Raw genomic sequence first — 12,363 nt, 5'->3', positions numbered from 1 at the left:
CCACAATAAAAATGCCTAATTCATTCATATCATTGTTGTTGCTGTTTAAACATTATTGAAGTCTTTTAAATTTACTGGATGGTTGTGTAAGTAACATCTGGGTGCGATTCGGGACTGCTTAAGAAATGAAGTGGAAGTTGAAGCTGAAATCTGAGGACCTCCCTACGCTCGGGCTGCGCGCGGCACATCCCTTCCGCCCCAACTTCCCCCCCCCCAGTCTGGAAGGAACCATTCCGCTCCTCCCGTGCTTAGCTGGCTCACAGCGCGAGGGGAAACTCATTTCTTCCCGCACCCCTCCTCCTCGCGCTCTTGTGCAGACTCCCCGCTCGCGGCGCAGCTGAGCGCGCGGCACTGCGGGACCCCAGCGCCGAGCCTCGCGCAGGTACGTCCTCTGTCCTGTTGTATTGCTATGTTGCCTTGTGGGTTATTGTGGGAGATGATGTGTTTTGGACAGCGGTTGTCGCGGGGCCTTTCCGCTGGATTTTTAGAGAACAGCTGCATGTCGGGCCGTTCTATGCAGCACGGGGCGATGAGCTAGACTCACGCAAGCAAGCAGCGCTGACGGATCTGACTCATAAAATAACGGTGTCTGAACTTGAGCCACGGGGAAAGGTGATATTTAAACGTACCTCTCGGTTAGCCACAATGCGTAACGCAATATAGTTCATACTGAAAACATACGGCTTCTCTAACACGAATAATACTCTGACTAATTCACATAAAGATCACAGCCCAGGCAACTCCGTTGCTGCCTGAACGGCCGTGGAGTAGGATAGGCTACTGTAATTTTAACTTCCACAACGAGTCGTTGCAATCAGCTAAGACGAGCCTGCTGGAATCTTTGGTGCTAGCAAGCCCTGTGCATGGGATAATTTAGCCCGTTTATAGGTCGCAATCCATTTCTGTTTTTATTTTTCTAATTCAGCAAGAAAATGATATTTGCTTTTAGAAGTTGGGTAGAGTAACGGTGATGTGAAATCCATCAGCTTGCATTATATAGGATGGTGGGTATAGGACAGAAACGCTATTCTACAGGTAGCTAGTTTTAGGCTATATGCCACTGTATTGCTTGTTTTCGTGGATTAGGGGAGCAAGTTTTAGTGATTACTTTTTTTTTTAATACAACGATTTGAAGTGAAACGTAAGGAATGGCATTACAAAATAGCCCTTCTTAAGGACTGTGCGCTGTCACACTTCGCTCCGTTATCAGTTTTGACATAAACTTTAAAATATATTTTACTGACATTATCCTACACTGACATTATACCACACGCAAAGTTGTATACTCTGCTGTGTTAAATCCAGATTTCCTTAACCTGTTTTCCAAAATCAGGCGTGTTCCTCCTCCGACGTGCTTTCCCTAGTAGCCAATGGCCAACAGGTAAACAGCAGAGTAGCTCCAGATGTCGTTTTTAATTAGGCCTACCGTCTGGGCGGCGCGGAATCAGGGCAAACGGAGCACTTAGGTGCGGGCTTGCTCACATGGAACTAACCGACGGCTGCCCAGACCTCTCGTTCTCCTGTTAGAATTTACGCGGGGGTGCGAGGTTAACCGGCCGGATGGCCTCACCCTCCCACGGGCCGGTATGTTAACTAAATCAATACTCCGTTAGAAGTTCAATGACATCCGGTAGTGTCTCACGGGCTTGCACAGATTGCGGGAACTGGCCTCTCGTCTACATGCTCGGGTTTCATTTGGATAGCATTGAATCCCCCCTTCTCTCAAACACACATTAGCGCACACACGTGGACACACACAATGCAATTTAATGGCTTCTTGCCAAATTGTGTAATAGCTTAGAGTGCGTCACACGATTTCGTTAATTGTTGAGTGATACACACGTACACGCACACTTGCACCACCTGTGTTTCACCAGATGCCCATTTGAAACAGCATGCAGCTGCACAATGGGTCTGAGTGACAGATGGAGGGAGAATGAGAGAAGGGGTTGCATGGATGGATGGAGGGAGAGAGGAAGAGAGAGAGAGAGGACAGGATTGCAGCAACAGTGAAGAAAGGGTTCGGAGGGAAAACATCCCAAAGCCCAGAGGAATCTCACTTAAAAGAGATCAGGCTGTGAGATGGCAGAAAGGGATGAGTAAAGATGAGGCTGCACCAGCAAAGAGGTGTGAAGGTCAGGCTGAGGTCAAGGGTATTACTGGCCACATGATGCATAGACCTTACACATACACACACACACACACACACACACACACACAAACTCACAAATTCTCACACAGGTAATGATAATAAGCAGTCAAGGACCAACAATATTGACTGTTTGAATCCAAGTAATTCCTCTCTGGACAGGGGAGGTTTCTAATAGCAGCTGATATTACAATTTGTCAAATGTCATTGGGGTGTGTGACTACACAACTGAGGTTCACGATGAGTTATTGTGTAACATCTGCATGAGTCTGTTTTCATATCAGTTGTTAGAAAGGAAATTAGGTTTTCTTTATCTGTTGATAGAACTGTTATTTGTTATTACACTAATCAAAATAGGTTTCAGTCAGGTTAGGTTTCCTTCATCAGATTCTCTCGATTTACCTCACATGTTCAGTCTCTCAGCGGAGGGGAGCGACGGGAGATTTTCTTTCTATTTTTACTTCTTCCGTCAGAACAGAGTAAACAGCCAAACTGTTACGTTCAGACCAGTGTGTGACACAGTGGACATACGGACACACTGGACATACAGACACAATGGACATACAGTACGGACAGGCTGCGTGTGTGTGACAGAGAGTGGTGTGTTTAAATGTGCTGGACTGAACCTGAGTAGCCGTGCCCATTCCCATTGAACTAGGACTAGTGACTAGCTTATTGCAGTCATCCTATCAGAACACTAGGAACCAGTCATGGGATTGTCCAGCAACATTGCTCCAAAAGGTGACCCATGAGTCAGCACCCTTATTCATGTGTGTGTGGTTAATTCTAGAATTTGTGCGTGGTTAATTCTAGAATTTGTGTGTGTGGTTAATTCTAGAGTTTTGTGTGCGTGGTTAAGTCTAGAATTTACCAGCACTTCAGGCCATTTCACCTCTGACCTTGTGAATCGCCTGTTGCAAATTGACCCTTCCCCACACACACATGAATTCAGGCCTGGAGCAGGGGCACACACGCACACACACACACACATACACATGAATTTAGGCCTGGTGCAGGGGCAGCTGCACACACACACACACACACACACAAATTCAGGCCTGGTGCAGGGGCAGCGGCACACACACACACACACACACAAATTCATGCCTGGTGCAGGGGCACACCCACACACACACACACACACACACACACACACACACACAAATTCATGCCTGGTGCAGGGGCACACACACACACACACACACACACACACACACACACACACACACATAAATTCAGGTCTGGTTTGAGGTGGGATGCGCTGGCCCAGCTCTCTAGTCTCTGCACACAGAGCTCAAACGTAGACCTTGGAAGAGTGGTTCGTTTTGAAGATCATCTTTACAAGACTGAAAAGAGTCCTTGTGAGTTGGAAACAGGTCTAACATGATAGACTGACAACAACCCACAAGGGGTTCTACACAAATACATTTATCATATCAACTTTGAATGATTGAGGCAACCTGAAGTAGGACATTTATGGTTTTGAGTAATGCAATGTCTTAATGCACTGTCAACTTCTAATGATACTGTGGGCTTGAGACATATAGCTTGGCCCTAATGAATGGCTGGGTCACCTCAGCAGACCCCCAGTACCCCAGTGATTAACCAGAGCATACATAGTCATTAGCTGCACTACCAGATGCAGACACGGTCATTATGTGCCCAGACAGAGCCAGCCCTACTCTGCACTTATGGTAGACGGAGTAGGGGCAGGACCAGGGGCAGGACCAGGGGCAGGGGCAGGAGCTGGTTGTGTTGGGCAGCACCTCTGGCAGAAGGGGCAGCCGCTGCTCTAGGGAGGAGAGGGCATGGAGCGTCTGAGACCTACCGTACTGTGAAGTTTTAAGTTGGAGGTAGTTGAGGACCACACACTCGTACCGCCCTCTAAACACACACACACACACACATACACCCTCTTTCTTTCTATCTCTCCCCCTCATTATCCTTTCTACCCTCTCTTTCTTTTTCACACCCTGTTTACCCCACCGCCTACAGGACTAAACTTCAGAGCACATATCTCTCTCTCTCTCTCTTTCTCCCCCCCCTCTTACTCTCTCTCTCTCACACACACACACACACACGTGCACACAAACACTAACTAACGTCCCATTTGCACGCCTCCCAAAGTTACCCACATGCACCAAACTCCTAAATCCTCCTCCAACCCTGGGCTGGTCTGGTCTGGTCTGTTGACGATAAGCTCTCAGTCTCACTCCCCTTGGATGATGAAGGCCATCTGCTGTGTGTGTCCTCTTCTGCTTGCTGTATCTGCTATTTAAGTCAACACCCATTGATAGTACAGATGCTCCACATACCTCGTGTTTTGTGTGTGTGTGTGTGTGTGTGTGTGTGTGTGTGTGTGTGTGTGTGTGTGTGTGTTTATGTGAAGGTTATTGCCTTTACTGTAGATGTGTGTGTTGGAAAGGAAACAAAGTGGTGGTGAGGATGTGTGTATTTAAAGCATGTGTTTTGCAGATTGGTTAAGAATGTGTGTTCAGTACCGTGTGACTTGATGACTGTGTGTGTGTGTGTGTGTGTGCCTGCGCGCGCCTGTGTGTGTGTGTGTTTGTGTGCGCGCAGTAGTGTGTGTCATGTGTGTGTGTGTGTGTGATAGAGAAACTCATTGCTGTGGTTGTGTAAGCCCACTCTGCTCGTGTTCAGCAGATGTCTTTCTCTGGAGTGTTTATGTGTTGGGATCAGTAATGTGTGAGCTGCTCTAGGAGGACTGAACTGACCTCAGACTTATAGCAGAGCATTGCTCCATATTCACAGGTCATGGATGCATTGACAGATGGACACTCTCCACTGCCTTCATATTGTCACACCAGTTTGATCTTCTCTTCTCTTCTCTTCTCTTCTCTACTCTCCTCTCCTCTCCTCTCCTCTCCTCTTCTCTTCTCTTCTCTTCTCTTCTCTTTCCTGCTTTCATGTTCTGACCTCTACTCTGCTCTTTGCTCCTATCTGTGACTCATCTTTTAGTGCCCGCTGTTATTCTATGTTGTCTTTATCAAACCGTCATACTGGCTGAGACTCTTTTCTTCTTTTCTTTTCTTTTCTCTTCTCTTCTATTCTCTCTTCTCTCCACTTCTCTTCTTTTCTCTTCTCTCCCTTTCTCTTCTCCTCTCTCCTCTTCTTTTCTCTTCACTCCTCTCTTTCTTTACCTTTGCCTTCTTCCATGCATATCTCTTATAGACTGGGTGTGATGGTAGTGTATTGGTTAAGGAACTGGCCTGGCATGTAGCAGCCTGAAAAGTTGTGGGTTCAATTCCCACATGTCACCGTTGTGCCCTTAAGTAAGGCTATAGTTGCTCTGTGGAGACTGGCCCTTGTAATATAATAGACTGCGTGCACGAAAGGCTCTTCTTGTATGCTCATTTATTTCCGGTGGAGCGTTTATGTTGTAATGGCATCTTCTGTTATATTCTGCTTGTTTGCCCAATAATACTGTAACAATTTTAACACATGCATAAATCCTTTATTGTAATATGCTGATTTACTAGGTGCAACACCCAACCTGGTCTGTGTAACACTAATTACATTAACATTAGCGGCAGGTTCATACACACCTGGCTCCACCGGAAACAAACGAGCGCACGAGAGCCTTTCGTGACCGCAGCCTATTGACATATGTAATTACTTTTGGATAAAAAAAAGTGTAGACTTTTTTACTTTATTCTCCTCCCCTTTACTCTGTTGACTCTCCTCTGCCTCTCCTCTCTTGATCTATCTTCTCTTCTCTATCTCTCTCTCTCTCTGTCCTTCCATCCCCTCCTCCTATCTCCTCTCATCTCTCTCTCCTCCACTTTGCTCTGCCACTCTGCGTCCCTGTTGACTCTGCACTGCCTCTCTGGTTGCCATGGCTGCAAGGACGAAGGGGCCACTGAAGTCATACAGCCGTACACAACATGGTAGAGTGCAGTTGATGTGAGAGTTGTGTGTGTGTGTGTGTGTGTGTGTGTGTGTGTGTGTGTGTGTGTGTGTTTGTGTATGTGTGTGTGTGTGTGTGTTTGTGTATGTGTGTGTGTGTTTGTGTGTGTGTGTGTGTGTGTGTCTGTGTGTGTGTGTGTGTGTGTGTACTTGAGTCTGAGACAGAGTGTTAGAGTTGTATATGTGAGTGTGGGGGTGAGTATATGCTTTAGGGCAGTCAGAGTCTGAGAGAGAGCGAGAGAGAGGAAGGGAGTGAGAAGAGAGAGAGAGAGAGAGATAGTGAAAGGGAGAGAGAGAGGAAGATGGGAAGAGAGCTGTGAACAGGTGCTCTTATCTGGCACCGGTGTGCGTTAAGCCAGAAAAAAAACGTTCTCCACAGGTCTCCTCTGAGTTCTGCAACAGCGCCCTGTCCTTCGTCTGTACAGCATGACCTGATTGTCTCGGAACCTCCTAGAACTGTGTCCTTCTTCCAGGCCGCAGCACCCCCCATGTTCTAACCTGTGCTAGCCACATGCTATCCTTTAGCTGTGTAGTAGCCTTGCTTTAGATTAACAACACAGAATAACCAGAAGGGAAAAGAACAGCATTACACAAAGCGCATCAATACAGTGGCATAGCATGTTGCCCTGTATTGCCTCAGGGTCCAATTATTAGAAGAATGCATGAACTAGATGAGAGTGGCTGTGATCAGGTAAATAGCAGGATTTCAGTGAGTTGCCAGCGAAGCTCAGATGATATCCTGAGTCCACCCCCCGTAGCCTTGAGCCAGAGATGGGCCCCGGTTGATGCACAGGTTTAATAACAAGCTTACCTGGTCTGTCATCGTAAGCCTACTATGCCTGCTGGGTTTTAGTCAGCCATTTTTGTGGGTTCAGAGCAGAGTGGAGAATATCTTGTTTGGAGACAAACAGGCATCACTCGGTATTGATTTAGTCACAGGCGTGTTCTCAGCAGAGTGATTTGGCCTGTCAGTGTTGTCAGGTGGGCTGTGTCTGTGGATGACTGGAAATCATTTTCCACGGCTTGCACGAGTGTGTGTGTGTGCGTTCGTGTGCGTGTGCGTGTGCGTGCATGTGTGTGTGTGTGTGTGCGTGCGTGCGTGCGTGCGTGCGTGCATATGTGTGTGTGTGTGTGTGTGTGTGTGTGCGTGCGTGCATATGTGTGTGTGTGTATGTGTGCATGTGTGTGTGTGTGTGTGTGTGCGTGCGTGCATATGTGTGTGTGTGTGTGTGTGTGTGTGTGCATGTGTGTGTGTGTGTGTGTGTGCGTGCGTGCATATGTGTGTGTGCGTGCGTGCGTGCATATGTGTGTGTGTGTGTGTGTGTGCGCACATACAGGGGTTAGCCCTAATCGCGCGTTCTGTCTTTCATCAGGGCCGGTCTGACTGATGCAGTCTGTCACTGTCATCCCCGGCCTGCTCAGTCCGGCATGATGGATCGATCCTAATTACCCAGAAGCCCACTGGGCAGCCAGGGCAGCAGCCTCCGGTGGTGATTGGCTGTGGGGGCAATTGTGTTCTGTTACCCCCTCTTAGGCTCTGCCACTTCTCACCTGTGACGTCCCTTATAACGGCATATCTCACCTGAGAACCTCAACACTTCAGCCTCACTGCCTAATTCCGTCTGCCCGACTCACACCTCTCTGAGCACCCTCCTGTGTTTGATGGGCAACGTGCTAAGTCCCAAGAGCAGCTAAAGCTATTTTAGTAACTTTGCTAAATCTATTTGTTAATTTAAGGACAGCACAATGTAGGAATTCCCCTTATTGTCAATGTGACCAATGTACCGTGGGAACCCATTCAGCGTTGAAGTTTGTCTAAAACTGATGGAAAGGGTCATGCTCCTACCTTCCGCAACAACGTTGTGACATATCAAGAGCACATGGGCACAATGTCAGTGTGTGTGTGTGTGTGTGTGTGTGTGTGTGTGTGTGTGTGTGCGTGTGTTTGTGTGACATATCACAAGAGCACATGGGCATTGTCAGAGAGTGTGTGTGTGTGTGTGTTTGATTGAGACATTATTTTATTATTTCATTATTATTTTATTATTTTATTAGCAGCATCCTAAGCGAGAACATCTGCGGGGCAGCTGAGTGCTCCCACACACACCACACGATAGCTTTAGATCATGCAGGAGACACTGTAGTCTTTGCTTGTTTGACTTTGCGCTTTGTCTGTCATTTTAATCAAGCCCTCCGAGGCTGTAACCTTCACTCCTCTGCACTGAGGAAGTTCAAGAAACCTTCCTGTGTGGGTTGGTGAAAGATGTCCACTGGTAATCAGCTCAGCTGTGAAGCCATTTCTCAACTGGAACACTCGGCACACATAAGGTTCTATGAAGGTTCTATGAAGGATCTTTGTGTTCTCTTTTGTATTCCATGCTTTGGTTTTTCTTGATATTTTCAACATTCTTTACCTATTATTTTGACCCTTGGCTGTTTTGGTAACACTTTACGGTAAGGGTACATGAATTATCATGAATTCATGCATTAATTAATTAAGGAATTAATGATTTATGTATTACTTCATTCCTTAATATCTCATGAATCATCAGGAATTCACATGAGTTCATAGTCTGTCATTAGTGACCTCATGCATGAACAGCACATCACCTAAGCATTAGGTACGGTGGGCACAACATTATGAATTATGATTTATTAAGCATGATCATGATTATTTATTTTTATGCCAAAAATGTGATCATCACTGCTCAAATTCTGATTTGAACACAACTTTGCAGTTCTCTAAACACATGTCATTATTCAACACTTTAGTTGAGGGGCCACAGACATGATGAGCTCATGAGCAATTAACCTTAAATTCATGTAATCATGATGATCATGCTTAAGAAATCATAAATCAAAATTATGTACCCACCATACTTAGTGTCTTAGTTGATGTGTTGTTCATGTATGAGGTCATGAATGAGAGACTATGAACTCATGTCAATTCATGATGATTTAAAAGATATAAAGGAATGAAGTAATGCATAAATCATGAATTAATTCATGCATGAATTCATGATAATTCATGTACCCTTACCGTAAAGTGTAACCACATTTTCTATTGATTTTCTTTGTTTTTTGTTTTGTAAGAAATATGTTATTGACTCAGGCAGATGGAATACTACATGGCATCTCAGTTTGTTTTTGCACTTCAGACTGTTTAACCGCAACATCTTCAGACCAGTAGCTGACCTCACCCCTCATCCCAAAATGCACGCTCAAAGCGTCTCACCCGAAAAACATCCCTCCGCTCTCCTCTTTTCTCTTTGTCATCTTTGTTTTTCTGTGTAAATGTGGTCATGTGCTTGTGTTGGAGAGTGGTGTGTGTGTGTGTGTGTGTGTATGTGTGTGTGTGTGTGTGTGTGAGTGTGTGTGAGAGAGAGAGAGAGCAATCCTGTGTGAGAAACATTGAAAATGACGTCAAGGAATTTCTCCATGTGGCTGAAGCCAAGAGAGGGGTGGGCAGATTGGGTTTGGGAGAAGGGAGACGGGGTGTTCACTTTACAATGAGGACCAATGTGCCAGTACTGCAAGACAAACAACCAAACGATCATTGGTGTCTAATAGTACCGGAGCTGTCGAGCTGGACTTTGTGCTGAGGCGGTTTTTCTTAGGGGCCTAAAGTCCTTCACACACACACACACAGAGAGAGAGAGAGAGAGAGAGAGAAGGTTAGTGTGTGTTATGTTTGCATATTTCAACTTGAGTAATGCAGTAGAATCAGACTAGTCCAAGTCACGTGGCACGCATGTGTGTATGTGGGGGTGTGTGTATGAGTGCACGCTTAAATGCACGTGTGTGTGTGTGGGTGTCTGTGTGTGTGTGTGTAAGGGTGTGTGCATTCAAGTGTGTTTAACTGTGCCTGTTACACATTATAGCTGCGGTCTGAGACGTGTTACGCCATCTCAAAGGAAAACAACACACACACACACACACACACACACACACGTACACACACGACTTCCTGTCAGTGCAGCCTTTTAGTTATTAGAGAGTGTAAACTTTCCTAGGCTGGCGGGCTGATATCATCCTCCTCTCCATTGTTCCGAAGCCCGCTTTTCAGGACAGGAAAACGCCGCTTGTTGCCATGGGCACTTTGAAACAAAACAGAGGGATGGGAGGATAGCTGATAAATTACTCACTCAAGCAGCACACACACACACACAAACACACACACACACACACACACACACACACATGCACAGAGGCAGGCACAGACTGACTGACTTGCACACAACCCCATGGTTATGCACATATACTCGCATGCACTTGTTCTCACACATATTCAAATGCAGGTCCGTCAAGACAGGCACAAAAACCTTTCTATATCTCTCTCTCTCACACACACACGCACACACACAAACACACATAAACACACATGTATAGAAACACACACACACACACAAACACACATGTATAGAAACACACACACACACACACACAAACACACACACACAGCGTGTCCAGAAACAACACATGGCCATGGCCATATGCACACAAGCACATGCTCTTACACAAATTTAAATGACAACACACAAACACATGGACAACAACAACTCTCATACACTCTCACACACATGCACGCACACACACACACAAACATGCACGCACACAAACACGCACGCACACACACACACACACACACACACACACACACTGTAATCCTGTTGGGTAAGAGGTTGTGGATCAGCTCAGCTGGGTTGCACTGGCTAATGCTGTGTGTTGTAAGGGACTAACCTTTTCAGACCAAGAGATACTGTCACGTGTGTGAGTCTAACTTGTGTCTGTGTGTGTGTTCGTAACAATATACACTAAATATTAACATCAAACCCTTGACCTTGAGGAAGCATTGGCATTTTAACTGCTGGATCATTGTGTGTGTGTGTGTGTGTGTGTGGGTGGATGGATGGGTGGGTGTGTATGTGTGTGTGTGTGTGTGTGTGTTTACTGAAGGGTGGGGGATGTTATTGTTTCTGCTGTAAATGTTTGTTTTGATGCTCACACACATCCTCCGCTGTGGTCACTGGAGTGTTTCCCTCTCCGCCCCCTTCTATCTTTCTTTGTGTCGCCCTGCATCTCTTTTACAATCTCTCCCTCCCTCTTTCTCTCTCCCTCTCTCTTTCCCTCCCTCCCTCTCTATTTCTCTCTCCATCTCTCTCTCTATCTGGCGGTGTCTCTCACCCTCTCTTCATCTTTCCCTTCATCTTCCCACGCCTCCCTATATGTCCATCCAACTGCCCCCCCTCTCTCCCTTTCTCTCTCTCTTTCTCTCTCTCTTTTTTTCTCTCTCTTTCTCTCTCTCTCTCTTACACACACACACACTTTTCTCTCTCTTTCTGTCTCTCTCACTCACTCTCCTTTGCTTTCTCTCTCTCTCCCTCCCCTCTCACCCCCTCCTCTCTTACTCTCTTATACACACCCAGACAGACAGACACACACACACACACACAGACAGACAGACAGACACACACACACACACACACACACACACACACACACACAACATTGTGGGTGACATGAGGTCCAGCGTCGGTGGCCCTGGTGGCTGTGAGTCAGCAGTCAACCTGCTGGATTAGGGGGGCATGAGTCAGCAGGGCGTCCCTCACAAACACACACACACACACACACACACACACACACACACACACACACACACACACACACACACACACACACACACACACACACTGTCAGGGGAGAGGGAGAGAGACCCAGACACAGACAAATAGAAATACTGGTAAGATACAGACAGAAGAAACACATACTCTCACACACTTTTTACACACACACACACACACACACACACATACACACACACACACACTCTCTCACTCTCACACACACTCTCTCTCTCTCTCTCTCACACACACACACACACACACACACACACACACACACACAGATGCACTAAGATATATATAATGGACTGATAAAGACATCACAGAAATACATGCACACATACTCTCACTGTCTCACTCACACACACACACACACACACACACACACACACACACACACACACACACACACAGAGAAATGGAGAGAGAGAGGCAGAAAGAGAGAGGAGGAGAGGAGTGGGAGAGCACAGGGATAATGTTTATGTTGTAATGGTGCCTGGCTTCATTACTGCCATTCACAGTGCCATTGACCAAGCAAATATTGAGTTTGTATCGACCAAGCGAAGCTCCTCGAAGAGAAAGACAGAACGACATTTATGTTTTATGTTCGGAGGTCCCCCATCCACCATTAGAAGTCTGGTCAATAGAAGACCACTTCCGGAGCTG

General features: G+C 46.3%; 1 protein-coding gene across 2 annotated transcripts in view; it reads left to right on the top strand.

Annotated features, from left to right (window-relative positions):
* Window positions 1-277: 277 nt before the first annotated feature.
* The window catches only part of jcada (junctional cadherin 5 associated a), a 30,723-nt gene continuing 18,637 nt past the window's right edge, over window positions 278-12,363 (top strand). For both annotated transcript variants that reach the window (XM_076290271.1, XM_076290270.1), the window contains exon 1: window positions 278-382. The gene's annotated coding sequence lies outside the window, so the exon portion shown is untranslated. The remainder of the gene's footprint in view (window positions 383-12,363) is intronic.

Source organism: Alosa pseudoharengus, unplaced genomic scaffold, assembly GCF_046254945.1.
Source record: "Alosa pseudoharengus isolate Yale_2024_CS ecotype anadromous, Long Island Sound unplaced genomic scaffold, YU_APseudo_1.1 YU_APseudo_1.1_scf_18, whole genome shotgun sequence".
NCBI lineage: Eukaryota > Metazoa > Chordata > Actinopteri > Clupeiformes > Clupeidae > Alosa > Alosa pseudoharengus.
Note: the sequence above shows the minus strand (reverse complement) of the source record. Positions and strands in the feature narration are given on the sequence as shown.